We start from the raw sequence: 6,152 nt of genomic DNA, 5'->3' as shown, positions 1-6,152 counted from the left end.
GTGATTCAGCTTTTAATTATTTTTAGCTCCTGATTGCGGATATTCCCGTGATTAAATAGGAATAAAGTACAATAGGCTCAGGAAAACCCGGGGAGGTGGCATCCCGCTCACCGAGCCTTTCCAGCAGCACTTATCTTACCAAGCACTGGAGTGAGTGAAACTTTCTCCGGGGGGGTCTCAATGTGGAAAGGGTGGCGAGTGAAAAAGCCATTTGTAAGTCAGGATGGCCGAGCGGTCTAAGGCGCTGCGTTTAGGTCGCAGTCTCCTTTGGAGGCGTGGGTTCGAATCCCACTTCTGACATCAGTTATTTTGACTCCTATTTTATTTGTTGCTGGAGCTGCGGTTGATTTTTCGGCCCAGTTGATTTGCTCTTCCCGCAAAAAGCAACAAGGTCTCGATCCACGGCACGTATTGCCGCCCACCGGCTCATCCCGAAACCGAGCTTTAAACGAAAATATGCTTTAAACACAAGGCAAACAACTATGGAGAGAACAGACACTCGGGGAAATGTACCACAGGAACAGGAGTCGGCCATTCAGCCCCTCGAGTCCGCTACGCCATTTGATAAGATCGTAGTTGACCTGTGATCTCACTCCATATACCTGCCTTTGGCACATATCCCTTAATACCTTCCGTTGGCAAAAAGCTATCGATCTCAGATTTAAAAATTGCAATTAAGCAAACATCAATTGCCGTTAGGGGAAAAATGTTCCAAACTTCTTCCACCCTTTGTGTGTCGAAGTGTTTTCTAATCTCACTCCTGAAAGATCTGGCTCTAATTTTTAGACTGTGCCCCCAAGTCCTAGAATCCCCAACCAGCGGAAATAGTTTCTCTCTATCCAGAAAATGTCAATGACACAGTCAACGAAAGGTGCAGTTCACGAAGGCGGCTCACCAGCACCTTCTCAAGAGCAATTAGGTTATCGGCAATAAATGCTGACCATTCCATTGACACCCACATCCCATGATTGAAGACAAAAAAAAGTCGCCTGCATGGCCGACTAATTTCCTGCTGCTAAACGACGGGAAGAATGAAACCATCGGCTTCAGTCCTTTGAACGAACTGTATACACTTGCCGTCGAGCTCAATCCCCACTTGGTCCTCTGCCCCGAATATCCACGACATCAGAAAATCCTCCACAACATAGAATCACAGCATGAAAACATCACAGAAGGAGGCCATTCGGCCCATCGTGCCTGTGCCAACTCTTTGAAAGAGCTATCCAATTGGACCTACTCCCCTTCCCTTTCCCCATCGCCCTGCAAAATTTTCCCCTTCAAGTATTTATCCAGTTCCCCTTTGAATGTTATTATTGAATCTGTTTCCACCACCGTTTCAGGCAGCGCATTCCAGATCATGTCAACTCGCTGCGTAAAAAAAAAATCTCCTCATCTCACCTCTGTTGCCAATTACCTTAAATCTGTGTCCTCTGGTTACCATCCTTTCTGGCACTGGAAATAGTTTCTCCTGATTTATTCTATCAAAACCGTTCATGATTTTGAACACCTCTGTTAAATCTCCCCTCAACCGTCTCTGCTCAAAGGAGAACAACCCCAGCTTCTCCAGTCTCTCCACCTCACTGAAGTCCCTCATCCCTGGCACCATTCTAGTAAATCACCTCTGCACCCTCTCCAAGGCCTTGACATCCTTCCTAAAGTGTGGTGGGCAGAATTGTGTGATGGCCAGCTGGGGCCGAACCAGTGATTTATCAAGGTTTAGCATAAGTTCATTGCTTTTGTACTCGATGCCTCTATTAATAAAGTCAAAGATTCCGAACACTTTTTTTTTTGCAATCTATTCAACTTGACCTGCCACCTTCAAAGATTTGTGTATGTCTACCCCCAGGTCTCTCTGTTCCTGCACCCCCTTTAAAATTGCACCATTTATTTTAAAGAGCTGGCACAGACTCGATGGGCCGAATGGCCTCCTGTGATTCTATGATTCTATGTTTTTGATTACACCTCTATGAAGCGCTTTGGGATATCCCCCAGAAGTGGGAGTCAGCAGTTCACTTTCTCACTTAACACTATCATCTAACCTTGGCTTGACTAAATAGATGTTTTCGTGGTGTAATGGTTGTCATGTTGGCCTCACAGGCGAACAACTCCCGGTTTAATCCCGGGTCAGAAACAATTTGCTGGAACTTGCTCCTCACAAACTTCCAGGCGCGAGCTTTCTCTCGTCTAAATTGGGCTTCAATCCTTTCAAATTCAACAACGACTGCACCAGATTCCTGGTCTCATAACCTCTGAACACTTCTCAGCAGACTCCGAAAATAAAGTGCGTAAAATGAGAAGGGATGGAAGTCAGAAAAGTTAGCCTAGTTTCGACAGTCACTCGGCAAACTTGTTAGCATTTCGTTCATTGCGAAACAGAAAGTTGTGGGTTTAATAATGGTAATTAAAAGAATCATCTCAGAGACTTGAAACAGTTTCTCCTTATTTGCTCTATCAAAACATTTCACAATTTTGAACACGTCTATCAAATCTTCCCTTAACCTTCTCTGCTCTCAGGGGATAACCCCAGCTTCTCCATTCTCGCCAGAAAACTGATGTCCCTCATCTCTGTTACCATTCTCGTAAATCTCCTCTGTGCCCTCTCCAAGGCCTTGGCATCTTTCCTAAAGTGAGGTGCCCAGAATTGAACACAATGCTCCAGCTGCAGCCGAACCAGTGTTTTATAAACGTTTAGCATAACTTTATTGCTTTTGTACTCTATGCCTCTATTAATAAAGTCAATTTCACCAGGCTGTCTATATCCTCCTGAAGTCTGATGCTATCCACCACATTGTTTTCTACATTCCCGAGTTTCGTGTCATCTGCAAACTTTGAAATTATTCCCTGTGTACCAAAGTCCAGGTCATTAATGTATGTATCAAAAATGAAAACTTTTTTGCAGTGTGACTTGTGTGATTTTAAGCCTAGTTGAAAGAACATCTTCTCATAATTTAACGCATTGCATCCTGGTAACAATCTGGTGAATCTGCGCTGCACTCCTTCCAAGGCCAATATATCCTTTCAGATTAAAAGGGTATAAACTTGAAATAAGCGTCACTGTGGATCAGTTTTCGCTCACTCAAAGTTATCTGTGGGCTTTTAAAGAATAAGGGAGCAGCCACTGTCGCCCCTTTTGACAAGCCTATTTTGTGGCACTTTATCAAACGCCTTTTGAACGGCCATTTAGACAACATTAACCATATTGTCCTCATCAAACCTCTCTGTTAACTTATCACAAATCTCAATCACGATTTGCCTTTAACAAATCCACAGTGGCTTTCTATTATCAATCCACACTTGTCCAAATGACTGTTAATTTTGTCCCAGATTATCATTTCTAAAAGCTTCCCACCACCGTGGTTCAACTGACTGGCCTGTAGTTGCTGGGTTTATCCTTGCACACTTTTTTGAAAAAGGGTGTAACATCTGCAATTCTCCAGTTCTCTGGCACCAAACCCTCTATCTAAGGAGGATTGAAAGATTATGGCCAGGACCTCTGCAATTTACACCCTTACTTCCCTCAGCAACCGAAGATGCATCCCATTCGGACCAGGTGACTTATCTACTTTAAGTACAGCCAGCCTTTCTAGTATCTCCTCTTTATCAATTTTCACCCCATCCAGTATCTCAACTACCTTCCCTTTTACTGTGATTTAGGCAGCATTTTCTTCCTCGGTAAAGACAGATGCAAAATACTCATTTAGTACCTCAGCCATGCCCTATGCCTTCATGCGTAGATCTCCTTTTTGGTCCCAAATTGGTCTTACCACTCCTCTTACTACGCATGAAGGCATAGAGCATGACTGAGGTACTAAATGAGTATTTTGCATCTGTCTTTACCGAGGAAGAAAACGCTGCTTAAATCACCGGAAAAGGGGAGGTAGTTGAGATACTGGATGGGGTGACAATTGATAAAGAGGAGATACTAGAAAGGCTGGCTGTCCTGAAAGTGGATAAGTCACCTGGTGCGAATGGGTTACATCCTCGGTTGCTGAGGGAAGTAAGGGTGTAAATTGCAAAGGCCCTGGCCATAATCTTTCAATCCTATTTCCAATTCTATTTATATGCCTATCGAAGACTTTTAATGATTTGATGAAGGGATCGAGTGTAATGTATCCAAGTTTGCTGATGATACAAAGCTAGGTGGGAAAGTAAGATGTGAGGAGGACACAAAGAGTCTGCAAAGGGATATAGACAGGTTCAGTGCGTGGGCAAGAAGGTGGCTGATGGAGTATAATGTGGGGAAATGTGAGGTTATTCACTTTGGTAGGAAGAACAGAAAAACAGAATCTTTTTGAAATTGTTAGAAACTATTAAACGTTGATGTCCAGAGAAACTTAGGTGTCCTGGACACCTGAACTCCAGGTTGTGCTAACCTAGTAAAGGCATCCAAAACCTGATGACGGAGAAAGGCGAAATAAACACTAAGACATGAAACAATCTTTGGTGGGTTCTGAGAGTCAGCAAAGTGGGATGGTTTACGACCATGAGTAAAGATCAGTGGTGATTATGTACAGAACAATGCAGCCGAATCGTATACAGATAGAGCATGTTCCCTTCTCAAATGTTGGAGCTCTCAATAGGGGACAGTCAGAAGTCCATTGCCACAGGCAATCCGCAAAGGTCAGGTCTGATCGACCTGGATTCGCAGAGAGGTCAGGTTGTGTTGATTGCTTGTCATTAATGTGATCTGTAGACAGTTATATTATAATAATAATATTGTTGAATGTAATGTTGAAGACAGCTGTAGTGCAACTCTGTTGTAAGTCAATCTATTAAACTTGCTATTTTGTAACCACTCGGGCTAAAATCAAGCGGAAGTTATTGTTGATGGATTAACAACCCATAGTTGCGACAGTAATGTGAGAAATCGGCGAACAAACATTCACTTTATATATAAACATCACACCCATAGATTTTATTTTAACACGTTCTTTTTTTGCAATTCTAACCAATGTCCAAACAACGAAAGCCCACGTGTTTTTCAGAAGCTTCCCATCCTGTTATGTATTTTGAGCAGTTTCCTACATGTATAAACATCACACGCATAGTTTATATTTTCACACGTTCTTTTTTGCAGTTCTAATCGACGTCTCAACACCGAAAGTCTAAGTGTTTTTCAGAAGTTTCCCCTCCTGTTATGTATCTTGAGCAGTTTCCCACATCCTTTTCCTGTGATGTGTTAATTCTGGGTGCAGGATGAATGTGATTGGATTTGCTGCAGTCCGCTGACAGCAGGCGATGGAAGCGAGCGCCATGCTGCCGCTGACAGGTGAAGGAAACTTCTGATGCTGCCTGACATCCGGTGGGGGTGGGCGGGGATTTGAAAGCCAACCCATTCCACCAATCTGGAAGCTATGAAGTGGTGCTTGAGAAACATTGATAGAAACAAACGCCCATGGTAGCAGCCAGGTCTCGTGGCGCAACGGTAGCGCGTCTGACTCCAGATTAGAAGGTTGCGTGTGCAAATCACGTCAGGGTCACAGTTTTTTTCCCTTTGAGATGGTTTGTATAATTCTGCAATTAATGTTTTCTTTGCGTCTTCACAATTAACAGAACCCTACTCTGAAGTCTGCCTCTGGTTCCCCAGTGTCAGGGAGGGAAGCACCTGATGATCTCATTTATTTAATGGAACGAACAGAAGAAAAACACACGTCTTCGTTCAAAAACCACCTTGCAGGTGGACACATAGTGAGATAAACACAGGGCAGAGATGCAGACAGTATCCGGAAACATCTGGAAATAGACAAGAGAAATAGATTGAGCTCTTTGTTATCAGAAAATTGTCGAAACCTCCATGGTCAATGAAAGGGCTTTTTTTGACCGGTTTCCCGTTGCAACTTGCAATTCAGGAGAACTTGGTAGATGGTTGGTTCGGTTCCCTTGTCCCCCACCAGTGGAAAAGGTTTGTCGATCCCACCCCACTAACTCCTTTCAAAAGCCACTCTGTCCAAAGCCCATATATCCTTCCAGATTAAAAGGGAATAAAACTTGAAATGAGCGTCACTGAGAATCAGTTTTCTCACACTCAAATTTATCTGTTCAATGAAGTAAAAGATGCAGCTTACAAAGAATAAGGGAGCAGCCACTGTCTCCCTTTTTGACACGAGAAGAAATTCGATCTGGATGTTCATGGAGACCAAGTTTCAAAATAA

At 43.3% G+C, this 6,152-nt stretch overlaps 1 non-coding gene across 1 annotated transcript; it reads left to right on the top strand.

Annotated features, from left to right (window-relative positions):
* Positions 1-217: 217 nt before the first annotated feature.
* trnal-uag (transfer RNA leucine (anticodon UAG)) lies at positions 218-300 on the top strand. The gene has a single exon. It is a non-coding gene; the product is annotated as a tRNA-Leu (tRNA).
* Positions 301-6,152: the final 5,852 nt, after the last annotated feature.

The sequence above is a fragment of the Heptranchias perlo genome, unplaced genomic scaffold (genome assembly GCF_035084215.1).
Source record: "Heptranchias perlo isolate sHepPer1 unplaced genomic scaffold, sHepPer1.hap1 HAP1_SCAFFOLD_47, whole genome shotgun sequence".
In the NCBI taxonomy this organism is placed as follows: domain Eukaryota; kingdom Metazoa; phylum Chordata; class Chondrichthyes; order Hexanchiformes; family Hexanchidae; genus Heptranchias; species Heptranchias perlo.
This window is presented reverse-complemented; position numbering and strand designations above follow the sequence as displayed.